At 44.4% G+C, this 17,295-nt stretch overlaps 1 long non-coding RNA gene across 1 annotated transcript in view; it reads left to right on the forward strand.

Annotated features, from left to right (window-relative positions):
- LOC136610653 (uncharacterized) overlaps positions 1-14,450 on the forward strand; it is a 69,278-nt gene extending 54,828 nt beyond the window's left edge. The window contains exon 4 of the long non-coding RNA XR_010790141.1: positions 14,268-14,450. This is a non-coding gene — a long non-coding RNA (uncharacterized lncRNA). The remainder of the gene's footprint in view (positions 1-14,267) is intronic.
- Positions 14,451-17,295: the final 2,845 nt, after the last annotated feature.

Consider the following 17,295-nt stretch of genomic DNA (forward strand, 5'->3'; position numbering starts at 1 on the left):
TGGCTGGCCGGGGGGAAACACACAACAGCTACTTCGTCCTTTCTGTCCGGGCGCCAGCAGCATGCTACTCACATGCAGCGCCTCCAAGTTTCCACAGTCGGCCTATTAAGTTTGCTGGCCAGTGCGCTGAGACTCCATCAGCCTCGGCAGTGGGTTCTGTTGTAGCTGCGCGGCACACCTCTATATGGGCTGCTTGCCAGTGCCTCAGGCGGCAGGTGTGGCGGGCCGCCGCCATCGGCGCTCGAAGTGTTGTCGCTGTCCTCCTCCTGCGCTCTCAGAACAGGACTTAGGTCTTGCCCTCTGCCTCTGCTGGCGAGTTCCGCACCCCCAGCCAATCAGAAGCTTGGGGCACTACTACATTGATTGACAGGTGTATTATGTCGCCACCCCTTACTTCCTGTGTCAACATAATACAGCAGTACCTGTTAAGTCAATGAAGAGGGGCAGGGGAGCGCGACGAGAGAAATCGCCTGCAGCCTTCCCGCCTCCCTGCTGGCCACTCTGTGAGCGAGCCAGCGATACTAGCTCCCGTGCAACAGCACAGGAGTGAGTGTATGCAGGGATGAATGTCGGGCATTGTTTGCCCGACATTCATCCTGTCTAAATGGACCTTAAATCATGAGAAAGACTGGATTGTTCCTCATGCAAGTAATAGGTTGCTTAAATGTGTGATCCTGTGTTTAATACTACAGTGGTTATTCCATCAAAACGCTCTTATCACTCTTCCACAGAATAGGTGATAAGTATCTGATTGATCGGAGTCTGACTGCTGGAACCCCCACGATCATTAAGGCCCATTTACACGGAGCGATGATTGTTCAAAAAACGCTAAAAAGCGATAGTTTTGGGCAGCAATTGTTACGTTTAAACACGCGGCCATCGTGCACTTTTGGTGCACTGCTAGCTGATCGTCAAATTCAGGCCAACCTAAAAATCGTCCTTCCGCCTTATCAGCAGTTCTTCACAGGTAATGCTGATAGCATTGTTTCCCATCGGAGAACAAAGGAACTGAAAGCAGATAAGAGCCCTTGGGCTATTTACTGCTTTCAGTTAAAGGCTTCATTTGCACACCTAATTGCTATTGAGTAGCTGAGTTGCTACCTAATAGTTTATGCAAAATGATCGCTCAAAGCTGTCACTCAAACTGTCGTTTGAGGGATCTTTGACCGATCATTGGGCCGTGTAAATGGGCCTTTAGTATAGGAGTACAGAGTGTTCTTGTATGAATGGAGTGACTGTCGAATGTGCACACTCTACCTCTCTCCATTCACCTCTGTGGTACTGACAAAGATAACCAAGTACTTATTGTTTAAGAGTAGAAACTTGATTGAGGTTGTGATGAAGTGTTAAGTGGGCTAATACACTTTGCTTAGCAACAGCAGATCACAGTAAAGATTAGATGAGTGGACCACGTCGTCTTTCTTCATTCTGATTAGTAGTTGTGATTAAGAAGATGAGAAAGCAGCCACTTTCTCTGTACACCGAAGTGCTTCCTGGCCTCTGGATAGACCACACAGTAACCTTTTCCCATCCATCCTTAACCCCCATGTGGTACCATGGAATCTATTAGACACCAGTTCATTGTAGTCCAGCACTTTGAAAACTGGTACTGCAGGAGGGTTAAATCACTCTGGACCTGTTAGAGCAGTTGACTACATACATGTTGCCTGACATAAAAGCCAGTTAGCACCACCTTGTGGAATTAGGGTTTTTTGCAATAAAGCTGTTTAGTGCTATTTCTGGACAAAATGATGTTTGTTTCTTTCTGAAGTTGGTGCTACTGGCCGTATCTTAAGGAGGTTAGTCACTTAGTTTCTATATAAATATCCGCTTGAGAATAATCAATGTCTTTTACCTTCTTCGTGTGCAGGTTTTTCAGGAAATGTTTATGATGTGAATATGACTAAGGTTTTTGTTGGCCCCTGAGTAACTCTATGAAGAGTCCTAACGAATGAATGAAGGAAAATGTCAAGCTTTAAACTAAAGAAAATAACTGTAATATAGGACAGAATGCGTTTATTATATTACTGTAAAGTGTAGTGAAACATGCACAAGTAGAGGTGCACAGGTCACTGATAGACGGCCTCCTGCTGCAACAGCAGGGGTGCATCCGGACAGCGACCCCAACAGGTTGCCATAGCAACAGAATGCCAGACACAGGCGTCCTGCATTGCCATTGCCTATAAACGCTATAACAAGCAATAAGGCATTGCAGGACAGTCCTTCAATGCTTTATAATAGTCATCATAGGTGCTATGGTGCAGGTTCCCCACAGGGACACAGATAGTGTAAAAAAAACCAAAAAAACACTTTTTTGTGCTTTTTCCATTAGTATATAAAAAAAAATAAAACCCCACATGCTTGGTATCGTCGTATCCGTAACGACTCGTACAACAAATTGAATACACTTTTGAACCTGCATGGCAATAAGAGTAAAAAAAAAACTTTAAAAAATAGAGGCAAAAATGCTTATTTTTTCATTTTGCTTCCTAAGAAAAGAAATGAAAGTGATCAAAAAAGTCCTATGTACCCTAATATGGTACCCAGAAAAACTGCCTCTCGTTACGCAAAAAAACAAGCCCTCACAGAGCTCCGTCGATGGAAAATTTAAAAAGTTATACGACTTTGAATGCAGCAATTTAGAAAAACAAATAATTTCCAAAAAAGGGTTTTTTTATTGTGGAAAAGTTAAAAAAACCTAAAAAAAAACTAAAAAAGAATTTTGGTATCGTTGCAATTGTACGAACCTGCAGTAATAATGTATTCTGTCATTTATGCTGCATGATGAACATTGTAAAAAAAGAAAAAATTATGGCAGTATTGATGTTTTCTCTCCCTGCGATCATAAAAAAATTAAAAAGTTTTACAATATAGTCTATGCAGCCAAAAATGGCACCAATAAAAACTACAGTTTGCCATGCAAAAAACAAGCCCTCATACAGCCATGTCGATCAAAAAAATAAAAAAGTTATGGATTTTGAAAAGTGGAGATGAAAATCCCCCAAAAATCGTTGCGTCCCTAACACCAAAATAGGCAATGTCCTTAAGGGGTTAAACTCCTCTTCACAAGAGTTGTACACTGATAAAGAAAGTGGGGTTCAACACGTCTGCTTGAGTAATCGGTCCCATCAGTGAACCGACATTTATCTATCCTGTGGATAAGTGTAATGTCATTTATGGGAGCACCCATTTAGGGTAATTTCACACAAGCAGAATATTTACACAATACGCACTACAACTCATGACTTAAGGCCCATTTAGATGTGACGATTATCGCTCAAAATTTGCTCAAAAGCCTTTTTTGGGCGACAACCGTTGCGTCTAAACATGCTGCCATCGTGCACTTTTCGTGCACTATTCGCTCATCAGTGATTTTTAGCAAGCTAGAGATCACTGATGACTCTTATCAGAGCTGCACGCTGAGTTCTCAGCGCTATACTGCTGATAACATTCTTTCAGCTGGTATTCTGCTGGCACTTCTCAGCGGGACACCAGCTGAAAGCTCGAAGAACAGAGCAGCTGTTTGCATATACAAAGCAGCTGCTGTTGTCGGAGTTATCAGTGGTGTCCTGCTCTGCCTTCAGTTAACTCTTAAGTAGCTAATTAGCTACTTAAGAGTTTATGCAAAGATGATCGCCGAAAGCTGTCACTCAAACTGTTGTTTGAGCAATTTTTGAGCGATCATCTTTCAGTTTAAATGGGGCTTTAAACTGCCAATATGGAAGTCCACATCAAAAATCACACGTCCACGGGTGCATTTTGATGTGAAATTGCCAGCAAAATTTTCACTTCTGGCTCAAAATACGCACGGAGGCTGTGGATTTTGGTGCAGAATTTTCCACGTCTTGTGGTGCGTATTGCGGAAATATTCTGCTCATGTGAATGCACCCATTAGCTACTGCAGGGCATGAGGGTGTAGTGCATGACACAAGGCTTAAAAGAACACCAGAGAGAGAGAGATTCCTTGTGTCATGCCTTTCAGGCCTTACGCGAAGCATAATATAGTGTATTTTTGTGGCTACCTGCGTAAAAGTGTTGATTTGCAATGTTGTATTTTTTATTTCACCATTATAAAATCTTCCCTCGAATGTAAATGAAAACTGCTTGTCTCAAAAAGACAAAGTATATCCAGATATGAAGGGTAACCACAAAAATAAAATGGCGACATTGTACAAGCCGAACATTTAATGCAAATACAGTTTAACATTGCTAGAATAAAAAGTTCTAAAAGTATTATAAGTGTCTGATATACTTTATGTTTCAATGAAAATATATGTTTAGACACTTTGTTAAAAAAATAGAGCACTTAGTTGTCATCTTGCCTCAAAACCCGGCATGCAGTTACATCTCAGCTAGATATGCAAATGATTAGATTTGGGGTGTGATTAGATGAATAGTCTTGCCACCTGAGACCCTAAAAGTGCTTCCACCCATGGCCTCTTTTTCCGCTTGCGTAGAGTTTGTTGACCGCTAGACGCCTCTACGAAGCAATCAAATATATTTTGTCTAGCTAACAGAGTTCAAGAGGGGAGCATTATTGGAATGTAAGAAGCTGGATGGTCGTATCGACAAATTGTCCGCCACCTGGGCTGCCCTTACCAGACTGTTAGGAAGTGTTGGGACCAGTGTATTGCTGAGGGCGCACACAAGGTAACTAGGCTCAGAACGCCCTCGACAGACCACCAGTGGAGAGGATCGTCTAATTGTCTGACAAGCACAAGTAGCTCCAACTGTTTCGTTGACAGCCCTCCAGAGACAGGTGGCATCATTGTTACACCCCTGTGTCTGTTGGAACCATTTCCAGGCACTTGGTGTAAGGACATTTGGTCTCATGACACCTATTACTGCTACTGCCTTTGGCACCCACCCACCATGATATCCGTTTGCAGTGATGACAAAACTATACTGCTGAGTGGAACTGGGTTGTCTTCAGCACAGAATCCAGGCTTAGTTTGGGAACTGACGACGGCCGTGTTGATGTCTGGTGACGTAGGGGTGAGCACCTCGATCCTGCCTTTGTTGTGGAGTGGCACACTGCCCCACTGCTGGTGTGATGGTCTGTGGACTGTTGGTCACCACTAGTAGGGATAGGCCGTCTTGTTCCAAGCTAGAGGAGGTACAACAGGGTAATAGAGCCTCCATATCCATCTGTATCACATCTTGTATCCAAGCTAGAGGCGGTACAACAGAGTACTAGAGTCTCCCTTCAAGTGCTCAGTTTTCCACAATAAATTATCCTTTTGCTCTGATATTGTAATCACTAAGTCCTCCTGCACACAGGCGGATTTGCATTGCGAAATTCGGAGCAGGATTCTGCAGCAAATCCAGCCCATAACATGCTATGAAAAAATGCGATTTCCTGCCCATGAGCGGAAATCGATTGCGATTTTCTGCTTGCGGGGGAGAAATCGCAGCAGGCTGCGATTTTGTGCGGGCTATGCACTTCCAGATTCCATTGAAGTCAATGGAAGCCGTCCATCCCACGGACATTCTGCAATCATCATTGCAGAATGGTTGCAGGAGCTGTATCATCGCCAAAGCAACGACGCGACGTCCTCTGTACTGCACCTTCGCAGTAGAGCAGAAGACAGTGGAGAGGTAAGCTTGGGTCACCGGCCGGGCACTGGGTCGAACTCAGCTGCAGGAATCCCACATGCGGGATCCGACCCGCCCTAGTGCAGGCGGCCTTACACTTATATCAATGTTACAATCACAGAGAGTTTTATTGAATTCCGACAACTCCTTCTACATGCTTGATTTATTTATTTTTTTACAATAAGTATATTCTAAGTCTAAAAACCTGTACAGACAGGCGATCCTCTGTGTACTTAACTATGTTTCTCGGCACTGAGGGCTTCTTCACATGATCGACTTTGCGTACATTTTTGTGCTCCTAAAATGTGTGAACATATCCTAATTTCCGTGTACACTTCTAGTCTCTGAATATAAGGCCGGGCTCCCACTTGGCCATAACTACACGGCCAAGTTCAATTTGCGTCCAAGATTCTCAGACACAACTTGCATCACACACCACACAGAAACTTCGTCCGTGTGCTGTGCAATGTGCGGGACATCGCTCGTTACATGGCCTAGTCTCGTGTGAGGCACGCACAATAAGACATGCAGCGAGTGTTTTATTCTCAGACCATTAGTCAAAGTGAAAAATTGCTCTTGTGAATGAATGCATTCATATGAATGGGTTATTCTTCCGTGAGATAAACCTGCAAAAATTCCGTCACTAACTGAAAAAATTGTTTTTAAAATGTGAGAAATTGAACAACTGATATAAAGTTACATCATACTGCCCAATGAGTAAGCTTTAGGCCCAATGTCCACGAGCAGGTTTGAAATGCGGAATCCGCGTGGGTAACCCGCATGGAAGATCCGCAGTTCAAGCCGCACATAAGGAACCATGGGCGTCCGCACTTGAATTTTGACATGCGGATTTGTTTTCCAGATTCCACATGCGGAAAACAAATCACAGCATGCTCCATTTTAGTGCGGTTCCCGCACAGACGGCTTCCATTGCATGGAAGCCGGTCGGACCGCGGATTCCACGGGAAAGCAGGAGTTTAAAAAAAAAAGCACTGTGCATGTGCGCTGGCCGGCAATTCCACACACATCCGCAGTACAGACCCAGACAGGTACGCAGGGTGGCAGACTGCGGGCAGGGTCAGATTCCGCTGCGGACTAGAGGACAGAGGTGTCAAACTCCTTTGAACCAAGGGCCGCATCAGAATTATGGTTGCCTTTAGAGGGCCGTTTTCATAAGGGTTCATTCACACACAGGCATATTTATGCTGCGTATTACGTGTTTTATATGAATGACGTAATCCCTATTGATTTACATTGGGGTATCCACACATGCCTATTTTACGTGCATAAAAAAACTGCAGCATGTCCCAATTTGGTCCGTATTACAGACCAAAATTACTCATTAAGAGCCTCTTCAGAAGGGTGCATGCGCAAATATGCCCACCACTACGGAGTGTCTTCGTGCATGAACCACTCAAAATGTTATTAATTTTTTTACTGTTTAAACTTCGCGCTATTGCATGCGCTAAAAAAAATTGGAAAGATAGGTGTTGCAATTTCTTTTCTTGCACGTATAAAAACTATAAGTGAGAAGGACAGGGCAAGGTCTATTTTTTCCTCACGCATAGGAATATCACGTGAGAATCATGCTAGTGAGAACGAAATCATTGAAATAAAAGACCTCGTTTCATCACGTAAATACGCAGTGAATATGCATAATACATGCGGAGTAGCTGCATATTTCTGCATGATGGCTGGAGAAATCAGAGACTTTCTACCGTTTTATTTTTTGCACACATGAAAAACACAGAATACATGCCCCCCCCCCCCCAAAAAAAACGCAAGAAAGTCCAAATACACTATAAATATGCACAGTTTCGGTTTGTGAAAATGCGGTATACGAGTGAGCCCTAAATGTAACATGTCTATGGAGCCCTCTATACGATGATGATGGCGTTTCTCCACTTCCACCTTTTGAGCACCACGTTTTCTACTTTGGAGAGTTCCTAGGTAGGGTTGTCAGAACTGTGCCACCACTTGTGTTGGTGAACAGAGTAGTGTGAAGGTACACCTCGGAGCTCAGTATCCAATATGGCGCCAGCTCCCTGTGGTGGCGGCACCACCTCTGCCAAGCGCTGGCTATATTGTCTGGGTAAGGCCTCATGTTCACGGGCGCAGCTGGCGACCCTGTGTACCTGTGCCTGTCTTTTCTGTACTACGGATGTGTGTGGAAGTGCCGGCACACATGTGCTGTACAATGTTGTTTTTTTTAAACTCTTGCTTTCATGCGGAATCCACGGCCTGGGCCGCGGCTCGGATAGCTTCCATTGACTTCAAGTGGAAGCCGTCCACACGTAATCCGCACTAAAAGGGACCATGCAGCGATTTGCTTTATCCATACGGAATTCGCATGTGTAAATTGAACTGTGGACGCCCATGCTTCCCTATGGTCATCTTGCACTGTGGATCTTCTGCGCAGGTGCCCCGCGTGGATTCCGCAATTCAAATCCGCCCATAGACACGAGGCCATAAGTGAAGAAGCGGTCCACCTACATCCGCACCTTGTTGAGGGTCACATAAAATGACTTGCCGGGCCAGAGCTTGACATGTGCTATAGAACATAAAAAGCCGACATTAGGCTATCTTCACACAGGTGAGCACAATATGAGGCTATGAATCCCGCCCCCATATCGCGCTCCCCACCATGTGAATTCCCCGAGGATACGAGGCGTTTTCATGCCAAAATAGCCTCGCATCACAGCGGGGATGAAGTAAATCTTCCGCCGCAGCTGATAGGATTATGCAGTTTCTCCCATTGCTTTCAATAGGAAACCTCACATTATGTGCACCCGCTGCGCTGCTGCTGCCGCTGGCCCAATTGCACATAATGAGCGATGCGAGAGCACGCACAAGATGGAACATGCGGCGATCTATTTCCCGCAATGCATTGCGGTGTCGTGTGAAAACATCGCTCATGTGTATGACCCCATTCAGAAGAATAGGTTCATATTTGTGCATCTCACACCACACAAATCTCACGCGACTTTATTGCCCGTGCGAAGCCAGTCTAAGGCCCAATGTCCTCGGGCAGATTTGAATTGCGGAGTCCGCACAGGGCACCCATGCGAATGATCCGCAGCTCATGACGCCCATAGGGAAACATGGGCGTGCGCAACTGAATTAACGCATGCGGATTTGATTTGTGGGCCTTTAAGTGCGGAAATCGAATTGCACTATACTCCATTTCACTGCGGTTTCCACACGGACGGCTTCCATCTAAGTCAAAGGAAGCCGCCCCATCTGCTGCCTGTTCACAATCGACATTGGGGACGGGCTGCGGGTTCCACGGGAAAAGCAGGAGATTCCAAAAAGAAATCTGTACTGCGCATGTCCGACAGCGAACCATCCGCAGTACAGATAACCCAGAAGAGGAGTCTACGTGGATGCCACCACCTGCACGCACAGGTACGCAGGGTCTCCTGCTGCGGTCACGGGCCGGATTCCGTACGGAATTCCGCACACGAAATCCAACCCAGCAGTGGACATGAGGCCTATTCTACGAGTGCTGTTAATGCTCGTCAGGCAAACTGGGGTGGTAGCTGCCGGCATGTTTGCAAAAAGGCATATTACCAGTTTTAAAAAATGCTAGTTTTTCTTTTATTTGTGTTTTTAGACTTAAAAAAAAAAGTCACAAAAAGTGTGTGATGGAAGCCTGAAGGGTTAAACTACTTCACTTTGCAAGAGGCCTGATTTGCACTTTTCCAGGTCTGTGGTGTCACAATGAGCACCTTATCTACATTCTGTGAGGGGCCAGTGTGATGCAAATGGAGTTCAACGGCAACTTATTAGACTTTATGAATGAGGGAGAAACAGCTGCCGTCCCTTCCTCCCTCAACTGTTGTCTCGGAGCAAATGAGCCCGTCAGCACAGGGGAGCCCCTTTATTTCACAAGCAGCTTTTGTTCGGCCTACTAAGTGTCCGTGACACACGGCCCGCCGCCATCGCGGCCTGGCTCATTACCACAGCCCCAGGCTGTTTTGACGCAGGATAAAATTTCACACACAGTGTATGGCTTTGTTTGCTTAGCCGGGATTGGCTGAGAGCTCTGCCCTTGCAGCCAATCAGCGGCTGGTTGTCAGGCTGCCCTTTCTATTTTTAGCTGCTCCGTGTGTACATAGAGCAGCCGCCGTGAGAGTTGTATCAGAGGAGATGAATGGCATGTGGGGGCGGGCGGCACAACTCACCAACTCCCCTCTGAACGCTTCATATAGTTTTAGTTTTTACAAATGAGTCCATTAAATATTTACATAATTAATGTGAAATACCGCTGGGCTCCAAATGAGAGACCCAGCACGCACATTTGTGGCAATGAGAAAAAGGAACTGAAAAGTTGTGAAAGTTCTGACTGATGGCCGTCTATACGTACTTATTATATACCTGCGCAGGGTGATCTACGTACTGCACATTAGTATCTCAGCAGGTTATATAGTGCATGGCATTGCCAGGAACTGCAGAAAATCACACTTTTTATACTTTTCAGTTAACGTCACTTTTTATATACTTTTTATTTTTAGATTTTACACTCATTTTTAATAATAAAAAAATATATAGAAGGGCTGCTAAATATATTGATCCAGACCCTAGTGACCTCCTAACCGGCTATTATAATGAACGAGCAAGTGATGTCACCGCGAAAGGCACCTTTACACGAAGCGACAGGCTTTTAAATGACTGCATCAGCGCTGATGTCACCGCTAAGGTCGTCAGCGCTGCTGAGGAGCATTTACACTGAGAGTCTTGCCGCCGGCTCGCGGGCTTATCGTCCGCTTCTCGCGCAACACTTTACCTCCTAAGTGCTAAGCGGGGAGCCGTTAAGCGCAATGACAAGCCAGCGAGTGCTAACAAGGTTTTTAAAGCTTAAACAACCACGAACGAAAATTGAGCAATTTGTTTCACATTCGCACTGAATGATTATCGCTCCAATTTGTTTGTTTGAACGAATTTTGAGCGATAATCGTTACGTGTAAATGGACTTTTACTCGTTCGCACTCGCACACAAATGCATGGGTGACTCATTCACACAAGAATCGTTCAGTCCTTGCATTAGGGAATACAAGGACTGAATGAGTACTGTTTAATAAAATGAATGAAAAGTGAACGATTCCCGTTCACTTTAGCTCATTTGATATTTTTTGAACAATAAGGGCTCTTACCCACTCGCGTTTTTTTAATGCTGCGATATCGCTGCGTTTTTTTCACGCGATTGTTGATGGGACTTTCTAATGTTAAAAACGCATCGCAAGTTGATGCTTTGCAATTTTTGTGCCATGCGTTTTTAACATTAGAAAGTCCTATTGACAATCGCGTGAAAAAACCGCAACGATACCGCGTGAAAAAAAGTGCAAGAAAAACGCAAGTGTGCAGGAGCCCTAATTGTTATGCGCCAACACTCGCTGCAGTGTATTTGCATGTTAGAGAGGTTTGAGGAGGTAGATTTGCGCAAGTGTCTGCGCATATTACTGTACTTTTTGCATATGCAGGACCTGTCCACACACACACGTGATACATCATTTTTGTAGATTTAATGGCTATTTAAGCCTTAGGAAGGTTCTAGCTCTGTGCTTGTGCTTTTATGCTCAAAGCAACCCTCCAGATTCAGGACAAAATTCTGTTTCAGAACAGGAGGGGGAGGGGGTATTTTATCTGCAGTTGTTTTTCTCTTTCGTCCCTTATGTCCCATTTTTGTGTGTCCAAGATGGCCGACAAAATCTTCAGGCTACCTAATCCTCACAGTGCATTGATAATTTTAGACTACAAACGCACTATACCTGCTCTCTGATTGGCCAGAGCTGCTAAGATGATCAACAGCAGCCAACCAGAGGGCAGTGCAAAGTTTGTAGATAGAAAATTGCTCCAGTCATCTTGCACAACCAAAAACAGTACCTATAACTTATGGAGCAGATGATCGGGTAATATATCCTCCTCCCGATCCTGTCTCAGTTAGAGAATTTTGTCTTGAACCCGGTGGGTCGCTTTAAGTTTTTAGTCGTACAAACTTAGCCTAGTACATCTTTCACAATTGAATTAGGCTTGGTTCCTATTGATTTATTGACTGTGACTAAGGGCTGAACTGTAGGGAATGCAGGGGATGCGGTTGCACCCGGGCCCAGGAGCCTTAGGGGGCCCATAAGGCCTCTCTTCTCCATATAGGGAGCCCAGTACTATGAATAAAGCATTGTAGTTGGGGGCCCTGTTACAGACTTTGCATTGGGGCCCAGAAGCTTTAAGTTACGCCTCTGACTGTGACCACTACATTTAGGTCTGTTGTAAGACTAGGCTGTGTTGTCACTGACACAAGAAGTAATGTCATTGGATTCACAGATGTTGACATGAGGACATCATTTGAATTTGGGGTGGGGTCACACAGGAAAATGACTCCACACTTAAAGGGACTTTATTGTCATTACAATAAAACCTCCTCCACCTGCTCCGCCCGGCCAAAAGTAAAAAAGAGGGCATATTCGCCTATCCTGGAACCCCTGGAAGCAGTTGAGAGTCACTACCAGAATTGACAGTGACTTCCTGGTAGATGGCCTGGCGGAAGTCAAAAGCCGTCTGCAGTAAATCAGAGGCCACAGCCTCATTGTACATGTTTACCAGGAGCATGTATGGTGACTTATATACAGTTACGCTGTGGTCTCTGATTGACAGCAGACAACACCTAACTTCCGCCGGGCTATCAACCCAGAAGTCGCCGCCGATACTAGCTGCCGCTCTCAACTGCTTCCTAGGGCTCTAGGACAGGCTAGTATGCCCTCTTTTTTTACTTTAGGCCGGGCCAAGCAGATGGACTGGGTTTTGTTGTAATGGCAAAACCCCTATAAGGGTAGTTTCTGGTTGGACAAAACCCTCTGCAAGACTAGACTGAAGGGAGGTAGTATTGTGCAACCAACGCCTCACCCCCACCCCGAAGCTCTAGCCAGCATGTTAATGCAAGGCAAATTTAATTGGGGGCCTTTTACACTGGCTGATTCTCAATTTGGTCTTGCTACTGCCTGACACCGCTCATGTCTTGCATAGCCTTAGTACTGTATGAACACTTGTGGAGTAGATGAGGAGTCGGGCTATGCAAAACACACACTGTGTCTGACAGCAGGGAGAGTAATCAAGTTAGTCCTACACAAGTCTTTGGCCCAGCGGCACTGGTCTGCAGGGCCAATGGAGGAGCATAGTCACTCCTTAAGTGGCCTAGAGAGGGCACTTTTACTTTGTTGGGTCTGTATTACCTTGTGGGGAGCACAAAGTAGGCAGTATTACTATTTGAGGCATAAAAGGGGTTTATTGCTGTGAGAAAGCACAAAATAGACATTATTTGGTGGTGGGCACAACAGGAGCATTATTACTGTGTGGGGACACTATTACTATGAGGCTATAGGGGGCACTGAGAGGAAGGTGCAATGACAGGATGGGGAGAGTGTGTACAGACATATAACAGAAAAAACAGATCTAGGATGATGGTAGGGCATGTAACGATACAATTCCCAATCACCATAGGCGACAAAAATACACTCAGCCTCCATCTTCAAATATTCTAAAATATAACTTTTATTAAAAATACCCAACACTATCATTATTAAAATCCTAAGTGGTCAGCTGAAGACTGGGAAAACTTTAAAAAATGTCCCTAATGTTTACACGTATTGCCATTGTTCCAAGCATCCATCTATACTGTTTCGGCTGATTTAGACACAACGATTGGCCTTCTCCGCCTGTCTCTCCCATCCTGGGCCGCGGTGTCGGCCTCCCAGCAGTCAGCCCTGTAGAGCGGCTGGCGGCCAGACTGGTAGCACCGGAGCTCTGTGGCACAAGGCTGCGGTGAGCGTGTAGGAGCAGCCAGCAGGGGACAGCAATGGTGGGGGGGACGCAGTTTAATGAGGCAAGCACTTTGGCAACACTGGCGGACAAGTAGCCTATGTTTCCCAGCTACAGGAATCCCACCCCAGCCAAAATGTAATAAACAGGCTGCTGCTAGGACCTAGATCAAGGCAGCCAATCGGGAGCTGGGGGTGTGACAGGGACATTTTCCCAGTCAAACCCCTAGCTTCCGGTGGCATCAAGATACACTAATACCGAAGAACACAGCAGTCTAGCTGTGTTCTGCATACCCTGCTCGGAGTGCTCAGCTGTATACCAGCTGAGCGATCCGAGCAGAGAACAGCTGGATGCAGAAGACAAGCGACATCTTTTGAGCGATAATCATTGTGTCTAAACCAAACTTTTTTGCTAACGTGCACTATCGCTACTTTCCAGCCAGCATTAGATTTCCCATAGTTATTTAAACTGGCCACCAGGAAGTGTAAAAACTACAGCTTCCACAATGCCCCATTGCCAGTTACTGACAAATGCACATACATAACTATACAAACTGTTCTCATTATTAAAGAATTTGAAGGAACGAACATGCCTAACCAGTAAAGCAATTGAGTTTACAGAGCTTAATGATTGGATACCAATGGAGAACTAAGCAGGGGGGAGACCGCAGGTAAAGCAATATCTCTGCAGCTTTGTAAAACAAGTTATAACATTATATTGCAAAATTACATGTTATCGCCTTACAAAGCATTTAACTTTCAAACGCTAGTATACCCCTTTAGGTCTTTCCTGTTCTTGAGACTTTGAACTACTTTTGTAGCCCATCTTTTGACTCCTATTTTATTATTGTCTTTCTGTAGGTGACATCTCCAGAACTAACCAGCAATAAAGATGTGGTCTTATCAGAGCGCCATACAACAGGATCACAATCTCCTTCATTCTACTGCTTAAACTTCTAGCAGTGCAGCCAACTATTTTTTTTAATGTGGTTGCATGTTTGCTGCATTATACCTAGCTCCATTGCTCACCATAAGTTGAAATTAAAAATCCAACACACAGCTCAACTCTGATTTTAGTATAGATAATGTTGGTTAGTTGTAGTTATAACAGTTATAGTTTAGAATATTGGTGGATGGAAGCTGGGTATATTTTTGTCTCCTATGGTAGATGATTGAGAATTGTATAGTGTGCAGAGATGAATCGTGAATGTAAGAAGTCTTCATGGCGGTCTCGGCCAACATAGCGAGGAAAAGTGAATGACTCCAATCAGAGAAGATATCATCTATGATTACTGAAGGTAACAGCACTGTAATCACTACTACTGTGTAGAACTTGTATCTGAATACATTGTATTGTGACTGTATTATTTAGAGCTATTCCACCATAGATAGAGTTGAACCGCTGTATCTAAGCTAGGCATGTTATTAAAATTGCCATCTTCGATACATATATATCAGGCAGTGAAGAAGCACCAGGAATGTATGAGGAAAAGAAATATGCAAAAATTACACCCGCAAAGGTGGAGACAGAATTATTAATTTCTAAAGATAGACAAACCAACCTTAAAATGTTCTTCAATTCTATAAATAAGTTTTAAAACTAAATATTGGCCCTTTAAAAAGTGACAAGGGAAGAATTGTAGAGTGTGATGAGAAAGCAAAACTACAGCATTTTTTCTTCACTGTATCCACAAAGGAAAATGAAATGTCAGGTGAAATGCAGAGTGATAAAGTAAACTCTCCATTAAATGCTGCAAGTCTAATCCTGAAAGAAGTGCGGAGCCACTTTAAAAAGATTAAAACAAACAAATCATTGGTTACCATGGCATTTGGCCCCCAGGGTTCTAAGGCAATTAAGTAATGTGCTATATAGATCATTATTTCTTATATTTAAGGACTCTTGGTATATAAAATGTGAATGCTTAGTCTGGGGGAAAATGTGTGTAAGTAACTGGTTTAGTGATAGCATCGCGTTGCATCTGTGACGTTCCGATCCTCTCGCATGATAGAGGATCGAAAGTGTTCCCCATTGATTTTAATGGGAAACCTCACATGCACATCGCAGGGCATGTGAGAACCATGCTGAGCATTAAAGGTCCCATGGAAATCAATGGGCAATGCGTTTTGGGGAACGCGAAAAGTTAGAGCATGCCACAGTATTTTCCTGCACCATGATTAGGGACTTAGACTTTTGGTAATTACTAAACACTCCATGTACAAAGTAATACAACTTTAGCCAGCCCACCATAGAGATGTCAGCTATTCAGACAGGAAAATAAATCCTTGATATAGTGGAGGGGAAGATGGCCACCTTGGCTCTGGGTATGCAAATCATTTTGTGGGTGAAACCCCACTGCTTATTGTTTGGCGCATAAATTGAGATTAATGTATATATTGTATTATTTATATTACATACTATAAAATATCATCTACTTTGTATATCTGTTTTTATAGCTGAAATGCTATAGATTTTTTTTTGGTAATTAAAACTCTTCTAGATTTAGAAGTTAAGTGGGATTGAAATACTGAAGGATAACGCAGATGTTATATATGGAAGGCATTTTTTGAAAATGTTTTTTAACGTGTTTGCATTTGACCATATAAATGCTCATTTGTGAGAGCTGTTGAGCCCTTTGACATTTAGGGATACTACCTTAATCACCCTAATTAATAGTAAATAAATAAAGCATATTTACATAGCTTCTCATACAATGAAAGTGGTTTAGAGACATCATCCCAGGCACGCCCAGCAGATGCAACATAGGCCAATAGATGAACCTGGCATTTGACAAAAAGAGAAAAAAGGACAAAAGAAAACAGCAACAGCAAATAGATCTTCAAAAGGCTAGAAGTGAAGATGATAGAACAGCATTTCTAGAGTTGGATATCATGTGTGGGGTTACAAGTTCTCAGGTGCTTCCAAATTCCGTCTGTGCTCAGTGCTACACATCAGCAACGCGTGTTTGTTAGCCAGGAACTTGTTTACGCAGTGCTAAGTCTGTTAAGAGCGCCCATTTTCTGCCAGTGTTGTGTTGGGTTGGAAGAAGGAGAAGAAACCACAGATACCATGTGACCATGCATAGGACTATGATGACGTTGTTGTTGAAGAGAGTTCTGCCTGGTCCCCACGTGACTTCACTGTGAATCGGGAGACGTAATTCCGAGCACATTTGCATAGATTTGAAGTCTTACTATTCGATGGAATGAAGCTGCTCTGTAGCAGCTCCGTGGAGTTCACTCACTTGGGTTTACGATCTGCAGGCGCTGAACCCAGGATGCTTCCTTGTGGGCTTCTGGTCATGCCAACTTGATCCCGCATCATTAAAAGTAGAAACTGAGCTGCTTCTCCTGCTTGGCATTCAGTCGCTTCCCTCTCCTCGGTATCCTGGATGTGAAGGCAGCAGGTAAGACCCGTTTAGCCGTGTGAATATCGCTGTGTGGCCTCTATAACGCAATGGTGGTTCAGGACCTCTGTGCCATTCACTTTAACAGCCAAGCCATGACCCGTTCCCTCAGTCTTAAGCCACATGCATCCGACCCGGTGCCCAGCCGGTGACTCCCACGTACCTTCCCGCAGTCTTCATATTGTGTACTGTAGATGTGCCAGCCGGCGTACACGCACAGTACATATTATGTCATGCCGTTGCTAGACGATGACGCAGACCCGCGACCTCTCCACAAGGATGATTGTGTAAGGGCCGCAGGTCGAACGGCTTCCACTGACCTCAATGGAAGCCATCCGCACGGAATCCGGCTCAAGATGGAGCATGCTGCAATTTTTCCACTGCAAGTGGAAAATCACAATTGATTTCCGCTGGTGGGCAGGAAAAAACACTTTTCCATAGCATGCTATGGGCAGTATTTGCTGCAGAACGGCGGATGCCCGCTT

This window comes from Eleutherodactylus coqui, chromosome 2 (assembly GCF_035609145.1).
Source record: "Eleutherodactylus coqui strain aEleCoq1 chromosome 2, aEleCoq1.hap1, whole genome shotgun sequence".
NCBI lineage: Eukaryota > Metazoa > Chordata > Amphibia > Anura > Eleutherodactylidae > Eleutherodactylus > Eleutherodactylus coqui.